Source organism: Salmo trutta, chromosome 14 (assembly GCF_901001165.1).
Source record: "Salmo trutta chromosome 14, fSalTru1.1, whole genome shotgun sequence".
NCBI lineage: Eukaryota > Metazoa > Chordata > Actinopteri > Salmoniformes > Salmonidae > Salmo > Salmo trutta.
Genome location: NC_042970.1, coordinates 44,761,547 through 44,780,206, shown reverse-complemented (window position 1 = coordinate 44,780,206; position 18,660 = coordinate 44,761,547). Strand labels below are relative to the sequence as shown.

The following is an 18,660-nucleotide window of genomic DNA, read 5'->3' as shown; positions in this document are numbered from 1 at the left end:
AAATTGTGGAAAAAGTCAAGGACTGTGAATACTTTCTGAAGGCAGTGTATGTTTTACCATTTAGAAATAAAAGCATTTTATGTATATAGTCACCCCATTTGAAGAAATTCATGTGTAGTGTATTAAAGTAGTCAAACATTTAGTGTTTTGGTACCATATTCCTTGCACGCAATAAATACATCAAGCTTGAAACTCAACAAACCTGTTGGATGCATTTGCAGATTGTTTTGGTTGTGTTTAGGATTATGCTTTTCTCAAAAGGAAATGAATTGTATCCAACCGTTATGGAAGGAGGTATCCCACAGGTGACATAATAGTACATGTAATTGATAAGGGGTATTTTATGTGGATATAACACCAATCTTAAACTGAAAGTCATAAAACACATTGAGAGATTAAAAAAAAAGTCAGTTAAGAACAAATTCTTATTTACAATGACGGCCTACACCGGCCAAACCCGGACGACGCTGGAACAATGGTTCCCCGGCCTACGGGACTCCCAATCACAGCCGGGTGGGAAACAGCATGGATTTGAACCAGGGTGTCTGGAGTGACGCCTCTAGCACTGAGATGCAGTGCCTTAGACTGCTGCACCACTCGGGAAACCTTAATGTGTTGTCAGAAGTGAGAGAGAGAGAGAGAGAGATAGAGAGACTTTAATCCTCTAGTCAGTCTGCATGTGAGAACAATGCTATATATAATATAACAATATAATTTGTACTGTACTTACATGTTCATTTGCAAATGCCTGTGTATCTACATCAACGTTACCTACACATCACAGAGAGAGACAATTCCATGAGTAAGAGGTTGTGTATGTATGTATGAGTGTGTGTTTGAGGGGGGATCATGTGTATATTACATGTGTACATTGCATGTGTGTTACTTAGTCGAGTTTGCCCTATTGCGTTGGTAACATCCAAATAGAAGAAGTGCAAGTAACAGGGCTTGATGTCATTTCACACTTCTCCTCATTACTCAAACCACCCTGCAGATCTACAGCTCTATTCTCCCGCTGCAGATGCTCTGACACATACATTTCTGTTTTAAGTGTCATATATGCGTTTTGATATGGTTGATATGGTTGGGCCCAAAGTTTAAGCATGTACAGTAGCTGTGCACTTGCAGATGGTCCCGAGATCTGAGGGACAAACCTGAGGGCGTGAACATGGACAGTGCAGAAGTGATCTGAGAATCGATTCCAGCATCTCCTGAATCCACCTGTAGTAGAGAGAGAGGGAGAAGAGAGAGAAGAGAGATACTTTTTATCCTCCAGTCTATCAAACTGTCTGTCTATTCTACTCTCTAACTCGTGACATGGACTGCACCCTCCTTTGTATCACAGGAAGTGATTGTGGGTTTTGTGTCATTCTGAGGTCTACACATGTCCAATGCAAGATGTAGGTTATTTAATTCAAAATAGTTTACACGACTAAACTCTGTACCTACTTAAGAACATGTTTACAAGGTTAAACACTAATTAATGTATTAGGAAATGATTTCAGGTGAAAAACATCTGATTTGGTAATAAACATAAATTAAAATATAAATTACCATGGCTTTCTTATCCAATGGGTTTTGAGAAGGAGACAAGGAAAGAGGACGCGAGGAGTATGCAGTCGAGATCGGTCTTTGCCACTGTCTGTCACTGTCACTGTGTTCCATCTCAGTCCAGAAACAAGAACGGCCCTAGCCTGATGACCACTGTGGCCATGCCTGTGTTCAGCACCAAGAACGAGACCGTCCGTCCGTCCGTCCGTCCGTCAGTCCGTCAGTCCGTCCGTCACAGTCAGTCAGTCCGTCAGTCCGTCAGTCAGTGTCAGTCAGTCAGTCAGTCAGTGAGTGTCTGTCTGTCATACTTACTCTTTCTCTCCTCTCTCCTCTCTCCTCTCTCCTCTACAGAAGAACCAGGGTATTCTCCTAGGGGTAGTGGGCACAGACATTCCTCTTCAGGAACTCATGAAGATCATCCCTAAACACCTGGTACTGGGTTTTCTAACCCATGTTTATGACCCATTAGATGCCTTGTCATTTCCTGTTGTACTGGACTCTATTTCATGTAATGTAAGTATCTCTATATGTTGTTTTTGTGCCTTCAGCTGGGTATCCACGGTTACGCCTTTGCCATCACAAACAACAGCTACATCCTGACCCATTCGGACCTGAAGCCACTGGTAACACACTGTCTTTTAAACCCACTCATACACTATGTCCCCTGCCTAGGGTTGTAAAATCAAAGGTTTCCTCAGAAATAATGGTTAGAGGATTCAGGATTTCCTGCTTATTCCCTCCTTTATACCAGGAATCATTGAAGCAGGATTTCTGGAAAACCTGGGAATTCTGGGAAAGTTGCCTGAATTTTGCAACCCTACCCCTACCCCTGTCCCTAACCCCTGTTCCTAACCCGAGCCTTGCCACAATGCACTAACCCTAACCCTAACCCGCACAGCCTTTACACATACCAACCTCTGGAGTGGTTAAACAGCTACAGTACATTGCAGTTTTCCCCTCCCCACTCAAACTCCTCCCAGAGAGTCCTAACACAATTCTTTATCATGTTTTTTAACATTTTAATTGAAAACAATCACAGTAAGGTACTTAATTGTTACCAGAAATGATTTCATATTAAGATACAAATGGCTGCATTGGACCTTTAAAGACATGTTCCGGAACTTTGGCGACTACTAAACGACTACTTCCCGCTTTGGGCCAGATGTGTCAGTGTGTAGTTCATACATGCATAATCTATGAGCAGAATTACTGTCTTACCTCAATTAACCACAAAATCCCTAGTTTGTTTTTCTGGAAGCTGTGCGGCACTATTTTCCCTACATTTTCCCATACGTGGGTCAGCCTCCTAGCAATTTGTGTTCTAGCCAATGAGCTTCAGACCCTCACCATTTGAGGGAACACTAGCAAGATGCACACACAGCAGAACAAGAGAGAGAGAGCGAGATGACATGTTGCATGTACAGTATGTGTACATACGGTGCATTAGGAAAGTATTCAGACGCCTTGACTTTTTACACATTTTGTTACTTTACAGACTTATTCTTAAATGGATAAAAAAATATATATTCTCATCAATCTATCCACAATAGCCCATAACGACAAAGCAAAAACACATTTGTAGAAATATTTGCACATTTAAAAAAAAAGAAAACAGAAATATCACATTTACATAACTATTCAGACACTTTACTCAAAACTTTGTTGAAGCACCATCGGCAGCGATTACAGCCTTGAGTCTTCTTGGGTATGACGCTACAAGCTTGGCACACCTGTATTTGTGAAGTTTCTCCCATTCTTCTCTGCAGATCCTCTCAAGCTCTGTCAGCTTGGATGGGGAGCGTCACTGCACAGCTATTTTCAGGTCTCTCCAGAGATGAGGTTCAAGTCCGGGATCTGGCTGGGCCACTCAAGGACATTCAGAGACTTGTCCCGAATCCACTCCTGCATTGTCTTGGCTGTGTGCTTAGGGTCGTTGTCCTGTTGGAAGGTGGACCTTCGCCCCAGTCGGAGGTCCTGAGCGCTCCGGAGCAGGTTTTCATTAGGGATCTCTCTGTACTTTGCTCCATTCATCTTTCCCTCGATCCTGGCAAGTCTCCCAGTCCCTGCTGCTGAAAGACATCCCCACGGCATGAAGCTGCCACCACCATGCTTCACCATAAGAATGGTGCCAGGTTTCCTCCAGACGTAACGCTTGGCATTCAGGCCAAAGGGTTCAATCTTGGTTTCATTCGACCAGAGAATCTTGTTTCTCATGGCCTGAGAGTCCTTTAGGGGCCTTTTTGGCAAACTCCAAGCAGACTGTCGTGCCTTTTACTGAGGTGTGGCTTCCTTCTGGCCACTCTACCATAAAGGCCTGATTGGTTTAGTCCTGAAGAGATGGTTGTCCTTCTGGAAGGTTCTCCCATCTTCACAGAGGAACTCTTGAGCTCTGTGACCATCGGGTTCTTGGTCACCTCCCTGACCAAGGCCCTTCTCCCCTGATTGCTCAGTTTGTCCGGCGGCCAGCTCTAGGAAGAGTCTTGGTGGTTCCAAATGTCTTCCATTTAAAAACGATGGAGGCCGCTGTGTTCTTGGGGACCTTCAATGCTGCAGACATTTTTTGGTACCCTTCCCCAGATCTGTGCCTCGACACAATCCTGTCTCTGAGCTCTACGGACAATTCTTTCGACCTCATGGCTTGGTTTTTGCTCTGACATGCAGTGTCAACTGTGGGAACATATATAGACAGGTGTGTGCCTTTCCAAATCATGTCCAATTAATTGAATTTACCACAGGTGGACTCCAGTCAAGTTGTAGAAACATCTCAAGTATGGTCAATGGAAACGGGATGCACCTGAGCTCAATTTCAAGTCTCATAGCAAAGGGTTACATTTTTATAAATTAGCAAAAAATTCCCCCAAAACTGTTATGGGGTATTATGTGTAAATTAATGAGGATTTTTATTTATTTATTTTAGAATAAGGCTGTAACCTCACAAAATGTTGAAAAAGTCAAAGAGTCTTTCCGAATGCTCTGTTTGTGATGTAGTACACCATTTTCGCAGACAACTTTTTGCTCGTGGGCATGACTTTCAGAACTACTGGCTGAAAAGTAAAGTATACTTGTCTTTCTGTTATTTAGTTTAGTTTCTGTTGGTCAGCTCCTCAAGTGTTGTGGGTATGTGTCTACCTATTAATTTGACAGGACGTATTGCAACACTGATGAGCACCATGAGCACCATGAGCACCGCTCCCTCTCCCAGATCCAGGCCATTAAACTCTACCTGACCGGACGCATGCCACACATCAAATGTAAGTTACACCACACTGGGATCTAAAGGCTACTGGGGTTTCATTATATATCCTGGGAAATCGTATAACCTAGCCATAACCGTAACCCTCGCTTCAACCCCAACCTTTAACCCTAACCCTATATCCTGTTTGTAGAGGACGTGGTAGTGTGTTTCCAGGACTGAACCACTCCCTCTCTGCCGTAGGTGACAGAGAGCTGATCCAGGAGGTGTTGTTTGATGCTGTGGTCACAGCCCCACTGGAGGCCTACTGGACCGGCCTGGCCCTCAACAAGTCCGAGTGAGTCTACCCTACTAACTCCTGAACATGAACTAACTCCTCCTCAACTCCTTTATGCAACACACCTCCCTCTGTTGCTCTCTCACAGCTCTTACTTTGCGGGGTTGATCGTCGTTACAAACAGTACTAAACATCAACGTCATCAGCATGTCACTAGGTCTCTCTGCTTTGATCACCCGTGTGGTCCCGCTGTAACGCTCGTCGTTGAAGGGGGGCCAAAACGCAGAGGGTAAAGTGCTCATCCTCTTATTTATTAAAGAAAACACTTAATCAATACAAAACAAACGATGAAAACAGTCCAGTAAGGTTCATAGACTATACTAGAAACAACCACCCACAAAACCCAGTGAAAACAAACACAACTAAATATGGCCTCCAATTAGAGACAACAACAACCAGCTGCCTCTAATTGGAGGTCATTGACAAAACTCACATAGAACTAGAAAAGCTAGATAAACATGGAAATAAGAAAACTAGAACCTAAACCCACAATACACAACCACACAAAACAAACACCCTCTGCCACGCCCTGACCAACTACAATGACAAATAACCCCTTTTACTGGCCAGGACGTGACACCCGCCTCTTCCCACAATCCTCTCTACTCTGTGGTCTCGTGACTAATGTGCTGAATGTTTTACTTTTTGTTTTCATTGTTTGTTTGTTTCCATCACCCCAACAGGAACTCAGACAAAGGAGTGGAGATTGCTTACCTAGGCACACGCACTGGCCTCTCTAGAACCAGCCTGTTTGTTGTCCCAGAGCACCTATCCAATCAGTGAGTACGATACTGAGCATCTGGCCAATCAGTGCAACAACTGAGACAAAGCAATGTACCAGTGACTTGTACTTTCACCAGTGACTTGTAGTTTCTCCTCTGACTCCTTCATGTCTTCCTGTGTTTCATCAGAGACTTCCTGACGGCGGAGGATAAGGAGGGGGTGTTCAACGCTGACCACTTCCCTCTGTGGTACAAGAGAGCAGCAGAGCAGGTTCCCGGCACCTTCGTCTACTCGATCCCCTTTGGAGGTATGGAGACACTTACACAAAATGTCCAGAATCCCCTCACCCGAAACACACTCGCACCTAACACAAGGTGTTACACCATTTACTTGCACTGTATTTTAATTATGTTGTCTTTGAAATACAACTTCATTTTACTTTAATCAATATACAGTTTCTCTAATATACAGTAGCTCACTCTCCCTTATTTGTAATTGAGTGTCATCTGTAGCCTATTTTCCCCACACCCCTCTCAGTAGATCTCTTTGGTTAACCCTGTGTACTGTATCTCTGTGGGTTACCATGGAGATTCAGTGTATCTGTGTCTCTGATATAAGGTGGAGTTAGCCTCTTCGCTCTTGGAGACCTGCACACATTAATCTGGTCTCCCGTCGCTGAAGGCGACATCCTGAACCCCGAAAACATATTTACCAGCCTTCTGGTTTATCTATTTCTGATCAACTTTTCCTGTCACCGACGGCAAATCTATAATCCAGAATGCCTTACCAGTTTTTACAGACTATACACTCTGTGAAAAAAAAACATTTAAATACAACTTTTCCAGAGTTGACCAAATTCACACCATATCGCCTGTGAAAAGGCCGTACCTATTCACTGACAAAATCATAGGCGGGACAGCACGAAATGAGACGCAGAGACGTGACTTCAACAAAAAGAAGGTAACTGTAATCGGTGTTCTTCTTTCAACTCTCCCCGGGACCGTACAAACAAAGGCAAGGGTAATGGCTCTCAAAAAAATAATATAAATAATAAAATAACAGTTGGTGCTAAACCGATAACAGGGAATCCTACTGTCCTGGAATTCATCATAGTCTCTGGCTCATAATCACTCTCCCCCCTCTGCCCCTTCAGGGAGCACAAACAATAACCAGTCAATTGGCCTCAGGTGAGCTCATCAGTAGTGTCTGTACTGCGGCCCACCTCCAGCAGAGGGCGGAGTCGGACATCTTGACCCGGCTGATCCCTCACACACCCTAAAGCCAAAGGTTTGTTGCCAGCTGAGATCACACGGTAATCTTGCATGGCGACTACTACGGAGTAGTACACTTGTAAGTACTGTACACTTGTAAGTACTGTCCCTAAATATTATCACATGTACGTACTGTCCCTAAATATTGTCACTTGTAAGTACTGCCCCTAAATATTGTCACTTGTAAGTACTGTCCCTAAATATTTTCACATGTAAGTACTGCCCCTAAATATTATCACATGTACGTACTGTCCCTAAATATTTTCACATGTAAGTACTGTCCCTAAATATTGTCACATGTACGTACTGTCCCTAAATATTGTCACATGTACGTACTGTCCCTAAATATTATCACATGTAAGTACTGTCCCTAAATATTATCACATGTACGTACTGTCCCTAAATATTATAACATGTAAGTACTGTCCCTAAATATTATCACATGTAAGTACTGTCCCTAAATATTATCACATGTAAGTACTGTCCCTAAATATTTTCACATGTATGTACTGTCCCTAAATATTATAACATGTAAGTACTGTCCCTAAATAGTTTCACATGTAAGTACTGTCCATAAATATTGTCACATGTAAGTACTGTCCCTAAATATTATCACGTGTATGTACTGTTCCTAAACTACTCATCAGACTTACATACATCCATTCAAAGCTAATTATTTAATGTCTTCTCTCCCAGCCCTTCTCCATGGTGAAATGACTCCTGACCAAACTTGTCATGTGAGAATAATAAAATAATCACCTTGATACGATAAAATGAGATGCACTGATTATCAACCACAGTACATATTATTGTATTATATCAATGTATGTTTGTGTTTTCCTCATCAGTTTCCTGCTGGAGTTCAACCTTTACAGCTGGTGGCATGTTGATCTCTCAGTCAAAGGTCAGTGTGTGCAAGAATACCTCGAGGTGTGTGTGTGTGAGTGCTTGTACACATGCATGTGTGTGTGTGTGTCTTTCGTGTCTTTATTATGTTAAGATTTACATGTCCCATTTCCAGCCCAAAGGTCGAGGGGAAAGACCATGATGGTGCCATGTGACACGGAGTACCCTGCCTTCGTCTCTGAGCGTACCATCAAAGAGACCACGGGAAACATCGACTGTGGGGGCTGTGCTAGGTACTTGTAACACAGTTCCCTTACCTGTGTATTAGGCACCAATAAACTCACTTAATCTGTGTGTTGATGGTGTATACACAATACAGGGTAATTTCATGCGTTAGTTCTGGGATAGGCGCCCCGCTAGCGGGACAACTTACGGTGAAACTGGAGGACGCGCAATTCAAATAAATAATCATGAACATTATGGATATTAAACATTTAGGTACATACAAGCGTCTTATATCGGTTGAAAGCTTAAATTCTTGTTAATCTAACTGCGCTGTCCGATTTACAGTAGGCTTTACAGCGAAAGCATGCCATGTTGATTGTTTGAGGACGGCGTCCCACATCAAAATATTTTGCCACCGGCACAAGTTTCATAAATTCACAAATAGCGATTAAATATTCACGTACTTTTTGAAAATCTTCCTCTGATTTGTCATCCAAAAGGTCCCAGCTATAACATGTAGTGTCGTTTTGTTAGATAAAATCCTTCTTTATATCCCAAAAAGTATTTTTAGTTGGCACCATCGATTTGAGTAATCCACTCGTTCAACATGCCAAGATAGGAATCCAAAAATCTACCCCTAAACTTTGTTTCAACAAGTCAAAATACGTTTCTATTTAATCCTCAGATACCCTAAAATGTAATTAAACTATACACGAATTTCCAAGTCTGTGTCCCTGTAGTAAAACTCATTATTCTTACTCGTTTTGGAAGAAACAAGCCTGAAACCTTGAACAAAGACTACTGACACCCAGTGGAAGCCATAGGAATTGCATACTTGGAGCTAGATTTCATTATTTCTCTATTACGTTCCATTGTAATAGCATGGGCTCTCTCAAAAAAAACAAATTTCCGGTTGGTTTTTCTATGGATTTTCTCTTACCATATCTATTGTGTTAGTCTCCTACATTGTTTTAACATTTCTACAAACTTCAAAGTGTCTTCTTTCCAATGGTACCAATTATATGCATATCCTGGCTTCAGGGCCTGAACAACAGGCAGTTTACTTTGGGCACGTCAGTCAGATAGGAAGTGGAGAAAAGCCTCAACTGAATCAACTCAACTCTCTCTCCCTCTCACTCCCCCTCTCCCTCTCTCCCTCTCTCCCTCCCTCCTCAGATCTTTTGTAATTCAGCAGATTCCCAGCAGTAATCTCTTCATGGTTGTCGTGGGCAACCTTATGTTAAAAGCATCAACTGAATCAACTCAACTCTCTCTCCCTCTCTCCCTCTCTCCCTCCCTCCTCAGATCTTTTGTAATTCAACAGATTCCCAGCAGTAATCTCTTCATGGTTGTCGTGGACAACAAGTGTGACTGCAGCTCTGCCCCCCTGGTTTCCATGGATCCCAGCGAGATTATGTATATCCTTTACTAACCTTCAATAAGTTTGAGTGTATTTTTAGTACAAAGCTTTTGTGAGTGTTTTTTAGTATAAATGTTTTGTAAGTAGATGGGTTTTGTAAGTTAACTGTAAGTGAACTCTGAACTTAGACTTTTGTTTTCTGAGAGCGTGAATAGCTTCTTCATTGTCAGAGGTATTAATACATTTCTCATACATGTAGGTATTTAGGAAGCGTGCATTACGGTTTGGTTTTCTCATGCTAGAATGATGTTGCAGAAACGGTCACCACAGTATCAGTTAAATGTATCTGAGGTGTCTGAGGTGTGGTTCATCATCAGTATTTATATCCTTAACCCCTCTGCACACAATGAGTCTCTGAAATGTGATAGGCTGAAGTTTCAGAAAGACAGAAAGCGGCCAGAATTGTGTCATCCTTTTCACCCCGAGGTACGCGGTGTGTAGATATGTGTGCGTCTGCGTCACAATTCTGTGATTACACGGAAAGTACATGAACGCCTGTTTATGAGTGTTTAATAACATGACATTAAGCATATATGTGACCATCTGAATATTGTCTGAACCATATAGATATATAGTGTATGTATTAATTCATTTCTATGGTCTGAAACTCCTGTGATGCCCCATGTGTCTGATGTAGGAGAATGCCATGGAGTGTGGAGGAGCAGCAGGCCTCTCTGCCCCCCTTACAGCAGCACTCCTCCCCCTACTGGCCACTCTCATTAGCAGGTGACCACACCGCCATCGAGGCCCACCGTCCTGGACCCAACACTGGACCTAACACTGGAGAGAACGATAGACAGGCGCGCCATCAAATGCTGACAACGCACAGGGAGCCTCGCCAACAAGAAGAACTTACTCACAACTAACTGAGTTGCTTATTACCAACAGAGAGACGGACCAATTGTAAATCATCTCCCTGACCAGCAGAGAAATAACAAATTAGACATTGTTAAAGAGAAACAGAACAATATTCCAAGGGGAAAACAATATGGACATTAGAAAGAAAAAAATATACCTGCGAGCAGCAATGAACGGGTTTCACAGGATGACAGAAAGGACACAAGATCAGTTGGATAACAAAGCCAGCCCTCTGTGATGTAGGAACTTTCTTCCGGTATGTGCAATCAGTGAAAGCATTACCATGTTGATTTAAATCTCAGTTGGTTCACTCCACCTTAGCGTTCCAAAATACTTCAATACACTCTCACAGCTGTAGTACGCTGACTGTGCAAGCGGCAGGATAGGATTTTACAGAATAAAAGATCTACTTTTCCCTACGTTCAGACAACATAACATGGGCAACAATATGTGATTATACAGATAAACTAATCACAATATTTGACATAATTTATTTGCATGAGACAAAGTCCAATTGATTAATAGTTATTGCTCTAGTATCATATGGTGGCACTGGTGACGATGAGATCTATAGTGCCACCATTTGGTCTGGTGCAGTCATCTAAGGTTGCAGTGACTTTATATTCACACAGCTTCTAAGGACATACATAAGTTTTACATACCACATTTCATTGACCCTTGTCCATCGGCTCAGTTCTTGTAGCCAGTTGCCCATGGTGAAATTATCTGCAGGGCTTGACATTAACTTTTTCTGCCACTTGTCCTTCAGACAAGTAAGACAGATTTTTTTACTTGTCCGAACGGTTAAGGAGAACTGGCCAAAACCTCCCGCTGTTAAGGTGAGTGCAATGCAGATACTTGCAAAGGCCACAAGTCCAGCGTTAATCAAAGCACAGCTCCCCTGCCACAACCTGCCTGCACTCTCGGCTCTGTCATATCAGTTTCTCAGAGTTTTGGTCAGAGTCTTGTAAGCAGGCACAGGTGTGAGCAATTAGTTCATGATTTAGTGATATCTTCCCTTACAAGCTGTCCTACAGCTTCACCACATTATCCCCATCCTGGGTGGAAAAGACCGTCCCTGAGTTGTTCCAAAGCCATGTGGTAACTTTGGACTATGCTGGTGGCTGCCAGTCTTGCACTGGTAATGCTCCCCAAGATAGTTGGGCTCCTGTTGACCTTCCTCCCACTGAAAGAGATGCTGCTGGTGCTTCCCGTTGCTGAAGAATGCCGGAAGTACCGTCTCGTAGATGCTGGAGGTCAGATGACCCCTATCGTGTGCTAGATGCAGCTGGCAACAGCAGCCCTGGATGCAGAACAGAACAACCTCTCTCCGGGATAATCCACAGCCGACTGGAACCCCGGCCTGTGATAAACCAACTGGGTCATGGGTTGACCTCCAGTCGGCGGGAAGGCCTGCGAGGTTGGGCAGGAAATCTCTCTCTCTCCCACCCAGCCGGGTCGTTTCCGGAGTCTCTGCAAATGAACAAGGAACAAAGGGTTTGAGTTGTTTGAAATGCACCACAGTTTTAGGACCTCTCTCCATCCAGTTCTATACGGCACAGAACATCTAAAACCTGCTCTATCACTTGGAAAGGTTGTTTGTAACACCTCTGTAACGTAGGACATACCCCCCGCTTCTTAGCCTTATTTCAAACTCAAACCAATTCACCCACAGATTAATATAGATAATTGGCCTGAAAATCAAAGTTAGCTTTCTGCTGACCGGAGGCATTAGCTTGGTGTCTTTTCACTGACCGCACTAATGAAGACAAAGTGTCATCCAGCCACAATACATATTCACTGACAGATGTACATTTTTTCCTGTGATCTATGTCAAGCATCACATCGACTAGAAGAACATTTTCTTAACCAAACAGCACTTTGAATGGGTTGAACCCGGTACTTGCATGAACCCTACTAGGACAGACCATCATGACATATGGTAGAAGAACATCCCAGTTCAACACACTTTCCCCCATCCTGGATGGGTCACTTTGAAGCCATGTGGTAACTTTGGACCACGCTAGTGGCTTCTGGTCTCGCACTGCTCGTGCTCCCCGAGAAAGTTGGGCTCCCGTTGACCTCCCTCCCATTGAAGGAGACACTGCTGGCGCCTCCCATTGCTGAAGAAGACCGGAAGACCCCTCTCGTGGATGCTGGAGTCCAGATGACCTCTCTCGTGTGCTAGATGCCCGCGAGCAACCCATCTGACTGGGGATGATAAGCAGGGGTTCGAGATTTGTGGATGTTCAACACATCCACAAACTCCTCTGTCCATTTTGAGATATAATCTCAGTCTACCAGGATGTACTTTTCCCGTTGGTGGTGTTAGTGAGGGGACCCAAGATATCCACTGCTATACGTTCACATGGCCAAGAGGTGACAGAGAGGTTTAGGGGTGCACAGGTCGGCCACAGTCCACACACTCCTTACACCATTTTCTACATTGTCAAACCACCCTGGCCAGTCGAAACGATCTTTGGATTTCCCCTGTAGCTTTTGCACTCCTAAATGACCCCCTGCTGTTGTGCTATGTAGCATGTCCAAAACTGTAGGCACCACAGCTTTGTGGAGGACCACTTGTATCTTATAAATGTCATCAGAATTAGGCAAGGGGACACGCACTGAACTCAGCCCTTGCACCTGAAGCTGATCCCATACTGGCGCATATTAAGGCTTGATTACTCTACCTCCCTGTGCTTGTCCCCTGTACTGTACTTCTTTTAAGCTAGAGGAGAAGGCGTATTTCCGCATCTTCTTGTTGGGCTTCTGCCAAGTCATCCCCCACCCCTGCTTCCTGTTCTAGCCATGCCAGCTGATTGACATGCATCAATGCACAAACCACAGGGCACTGATCTGATATACACTACCGTTTAAAAGTTTGTGGTTAAGCAGAAATGTCCTTGTTTTTGAAAGAAAAGGACATTTTTAATCTATTAAAATAACATGAAATTGATCAGAAATACAGTGTAGACATTGTTAATGTTGTAAATGATATTTGTAGCTGGAAACGGCTGATTCTTTATGGAATATCTACATAGGCGTACAGAGGCCCATTATCAGCAACCATCACTACTTTGTTCCAGTAGCACATTGTGTTAGCTAATCCAAGTTTATCATTTAAAAGGGTAATTGATCATTACAAAAACCTTTTGCAATTATGTTAGCACAGCTAAAAACTGTTGTTCTGATTAAAGAAGCAATAAAACTGTCCTTCTTTATACTAGTTGAGTAACTGGAGTATCAGCATTTGTGGGTTCGATTACAGGCTCAAAATGGTCAGTCTATTCTTGTTCTGAGAAATGAAGGCTATTCCATGCGAGAAATTGCCAAGAAACTGAAGATCTCGTACAATGCTGTGTACTTCTCCCTTCACAGAACAGCACAAACTGGCTCTAATCAGAATAGAAAGAGGAGTGGGAGGCCCCAGTGCACAACTGAGCAAGAGGACAAGTACATTAGAGTGTCTAGTTTAAGAAACAGACGCCTCACAAGTCCTCAATTGGCAGCTTCATTAAATAGTACCCGCAAAACACCAGTCTCAACGTGATTTGCGGGTACTACTTAATGAAGCTGCCAGTTGAGGACTTGCTGCCAGAGAGACTAGGCGATCACAAACTGTCTCCCCAACTCCCAGTGACCTCTGCTACCAGGCCACCAATAGGTTGCTAGGGAGCAGGACACCTGAGAGTCATTCTGCCTGCTCAGGTCAGAGCCTCCTCAGTCTCTCTCCAAGTGGACAAGAGTGATGGAGTGCGTGGACAGAAGTGAGTGATGTTGTTATTAAAAGTTGTGCATTTACTGTTGGTTGTTACTATTGCTAGTAGTTGATGCTGTGTATTATACAGTCCTTTGCTTATGTCACTATCTCCTTATACAGTTAATATTATTATTGCTCATGTGCTGTTTCTCATTCGTTCTCATGCTATGTTTATTAATATATTCATTCATATTATTCTCTGTTCAGAACCACATCCATCTCATATGTCCTCTGGAAATAAAGTTATTTAGTGTGAGTAACACTGTGCGGTTGCCGTAATCCTCTGACTGGGAATGGTGGGTTTTTCATGCTCAGTAGTTTACCACGTGTATCAAGAATGATCCACCACCCAAAGGACATCCAGCCAACTTGACACAACTGTGGGAAGCATTGGAGTCAACATGGGCCAGCATCCCTGTGGAAAGCTTTCGACACCTTGTGGAGTCCATGCTCCAACGAATTGAGGCTGCTATGAGGGAAAAAGGGGATGCAACTCAATATTAGGAATGTTTTGTACACTCAGTATATGATGATACTCTTATTCATAACAAAGAAACAGGTAGCTAAATATAATGTGCCTTTAATGAGAAGAGTTTAAATCTAGGCCTATTTATTTCATTTTTGGATTCTAAAATAATTAGAAATCGGCATCTATTTCATTTCCATGATCATTGCAGAATAAATTCCTCATCTTTTCTGACTGTGATGGTTTCATACTTGCGAAATAGTTTATAGGCCCTCTACAGCAGGGCTGCTCAACCCTCTTCCTGGAGATCTACCTTCCTGTGGGTTTTCAGTCCAACCCTAATTTAACACACCTGATTCTACTAATTAGCTGCTCAACAAGACCTTAACTAGCTGAATCAGATACGTTATATTAGGGTTGGACTGAAAACCTACAGGACAGTAGATCTCCAGGAAGAGGGTTGGGCAGCCCTGCTCCACAGGATCAGTGTTACCATGTACAAAACAGCAAATGTCACTGCAAAAGAAAACATTTTGCCACCTCCAAAGACTCAACTGGTTTAAGGATGAAATTCAGAGTCATCATTGTCCAAGACCAAGTCAAGACCGAGTGAAAATGGATCCGAGACCGAGACACTCAATATGTAGTTTCGAGACAGAACTCGAGACTAAGAAAAGGAAATGAAAAACATGGTGGGGATATTATTTGTGAGAACAAACATTTAACATCTATATCAATTGCCATCAGTCAAAGTGCACGAGTAACATGTTAGTAACAACCCACTGGGAAAAAGCTGGTTGAATCAACTTTGTTTCCACATCATTTCAACAAAAAATGCAATGTGATTACCTTGAATCAATGTGGGAAACTGATTGGATTTTAAAAAAATATTCGATCTCTTTTCACCCGACTTTTCATCTAAATCTAATAAAATTGGTGAAAGACCATGTGTTCTTAATGTTTTGTATACTCAATATCCACATGAAATATGATCAAATTGATAAAATTAGACATATAGCTGTATACAGTGAATATATACACTAGTGCAAGAGTTGGATCAGAGGAATAACTCACAGCAAAGGAGGATGATCAAAAACAGATGACGAGCCAGATCAGGGGTGAATAACGCAATGTTTCAGAGAAACAGACTATCACAAACTACATAATAAGTACCGTGTCTGTGACTGAGAGAATGCTTTTAATAGAGAGGAAGACGAGGAGCCTGCTCACAGGAAAACCACAAAGATAGTCCATCAACTGGTGTGTTTAGAGGTAAATGTCTCCTGCTCCTAAAACCATTTGCTTATCTGTCAGAGTAAATAACTATATTTTATTCAGGCTTTCTTTTTAACTACACTGCACAATAAAAAGCAGGTTTCATGTACAACTACAGTATATATTGCCAACATCCAAAAGCAAGAAATAAGAAACAGTCTTGCTGTGGCTCCATATGACTCTCCACAGTGTGCATTAGAGGCAATATTTTTCCTATCTACTGTAGTTATTAGCTTAATAAGATAATAGAGGTGCAGATACATAAGCAGTAAACAACTACATTGAACATTTCCATGGAAATATAGCATGACAAGTGGGGTTTCATCACTCGTGAGATGCTCGTTGTAATGGTCAGTAGCATGAATACATTTCTCATATTGGTGTTTTTGGAGGGTGAATTTAGTTTCGTTTTTCTATATCTTTCTAAAATTGTCTGGTAAAGTAGTTCAATAGTTTCAGTTAGTATCTGAGGTTTGGTTCAACAGTACTTCTGTCAATCTCCTCAACACAACTAGTCTCTGAAATATGATTGACTGAAGTTTCAGAAGGACAGGATGCGGCAAGGGTCTTGTCTAACTTTCCACCCTACTGTGGTGTGTGTGTGTGGGTGCGTGTGCATGTGTGCACTCATGCACCTGTTGGCAGATGTGGATACGTGACAGCACACATGTACTGGTTGGTATGTGATCTGTAGACTGTCTGTGACTGCATCAGGAGAATGTAGGCCACTTTGCCTCCCTCACAGTAGAACCAACCACAATTCAGATCATCTGTAAATTGTCCTTTGAATAATATTTTTAGTCCAGGACTAAGAATTATCTGTCTCTGGGAAATTCAGGGGAGAAGGGCCTTGGTCCGGGAGGTGACTAAGAACCCGATGGTCACTCTGGCAGAGTTGCTCTGTGGAGATGGGAGAACCATCCAGAAGAACAACCATCTCTGCAGCACTCCACCAATCAGGCTTTTATGGTAGAGTGGCCAGACGGAAGCCACACCTCAGTAAAAGGCACATGAAAGCCCTCTTAGAGCTTGCCAAATGGCACCTTAAGGACTCTCAGACCATGAGAAACAATATTCTTTGGTCTGATGAAACCAAGATTGAAGTCTTTGGCCTGAATGCCAAGCATCACGTCTGGAGGAAACTTTTCACAATCTCTATGGTGAAGCATGGTGGTGGCAACATCATGCTGTGGGGATGTTTTCAGCAGCAGGGACTGGGAGACTAGTCAGGATCGAGGGAAAGATGAACAGAGCAAAGTAAGGAGAGATCCTTGATGAAAACATGAGAACAGAGCACTCAGGACCTCAGACTGGGGCGAAGGTTTACCTTCCAATAGGATAACGACCCTAAGCACACAGCGACGACAACGCAGGAGTGGCTTTGGGACAAGTCTCTGAATGTCCTTGAGTGGCCCTGCCAGAACCCGGACTTGAACCCTGATCAAACATCTCTGGAGAGACCTGAAAATAGCTGTGCAGCAACGCTCCACATCCAACCTGACAGAGCTTGAGAGGGTCTGCAGAGAAGAATGGGAGAAACTCCCCAAATACAGGTGTGCCAAGCTTGTAGCATCATACCCAAGAAGACTTGAGGCTGTAATTGCTGCCAAAGGTGCTTCAGCAAAGTACTGAGTAATGGGTCTGGATAGTTATTTAAATATCATTTTCAGTTTTTATGTTTATAAACCTGTCTAAAAATCTGTTTTTGCTTTGTCATTATGGGGCATTGTGTGTAGCTTAATGGGGGTGGGGGACTATTTTATCCATTTTAGAGTAAGGCATTAAGGTAACAAAATTTGGAAAAAGTCAAGGTGTCTGAATACTTTCCGAATGCGCTGTATATGGACTGAAAAAAACATTTAAGGAAAATAGCACATTGGTCTTCACCAATGGCCAGAAAAAGGTGACATAATGCAACAACTATGTACTGTTGTCTATCTTGAATAATCAAGATCAAAATCAAATCATGTAAAATACTAACAAAGATGAGGGAATGGTCAAAGTCAATTTATACTGCTTATTTTTTTGTTTTACAGAAGAGAGCATTTCAAACGGAGAAAAAAACATAGGGTTTGTATTTGCTGTACCTGAAAGGTCTTATAGAAGAGGGATTTATTTTTTATTTTGTTTTATTTCACATATATTTAACCAGGTAGGCCAGTTGAGAACAAGTTCTCATTTACAACTGCAATCTGGCCAAGATAAAACAACAACAGAGTTACACATAAACAAACATACAGTCAATAACACAATAGAAAGATCTATGTACAGTGTGTATGGGAGGTGAGGGGGGAGCCACCCCTTTTCAACAAACAAAGCATAATCGACAAAGCATAATCGACCATCCTGACCGCTGGGCTCATGTGTGCATCGAAACAGAATGTAAGCTCATGTTAAATGGAAAACAATGTAATGAAGTTGTGTTCTCACACCATTTACATCTAAATCACTCCGCAGTCATTGGACTTCAAGGCTAGAATGTGTCTACAACACTGCACATTGAAGGAGCGACTGAGGTGCTAAGTTGAAATTCAACTGGGAACTTGGAAAATAATAAGTTAATAACAAGGTAACATGGAGAAATTGGGAGATTTGAATAACATTTAGGAAATCTATATTTTTCAGTTTTGATGATCTGATGTTGCCAACAATGTAAACATTTTTAAAACCGAAATGTTATATTTTGTAGCTTGTAACAAAGTATGTGGGCAATGTCAATATCAATACTTTTGCTA

At 42.5% G+C, this 18,660-nt stretch overlaps 1 protein-coding gene and 2 long non-coding RNA genes across 3 annotated transcripts in view; 2 read left to right on the top strand and 1 right to left on the bottom strand.

Moving 5' to 3' along the window:
* Positions 1–18,660, bottom strand: part of LOC115208187 (uncharacterized) — a 216,210-nt gene that overhangs the window by 108,936 nt on the left and 88,614 nt on the right. The gene's annotated exons all lie outside the window — the stretch shown is intronic.
* On the top strand, positions 4,993–6,099 carry LOC115208205 (uncharacterized). Its single transcript, XR_003881114.1, has 3 exons — positions 4,993–5,081; positions 5,765–5,860; positions 5,993–6,099. It is a non-coding gene; the product is annotated as an uncharacterized LOC115208205 (long non-coding RNA).
* On the top strand, positions 7,793–9,373 carry LOC115208204 (uncharacterized). Its single transcript, XR_003881113.1, has 4 exons — positions 7,793–7,812; positions 7,924–7,979; positions 8,097–8,214; positions 9,323–9,373. It is a non-coding gene; the product is annotated as an uncharacterized LOC115208204 (long non-coding RNA).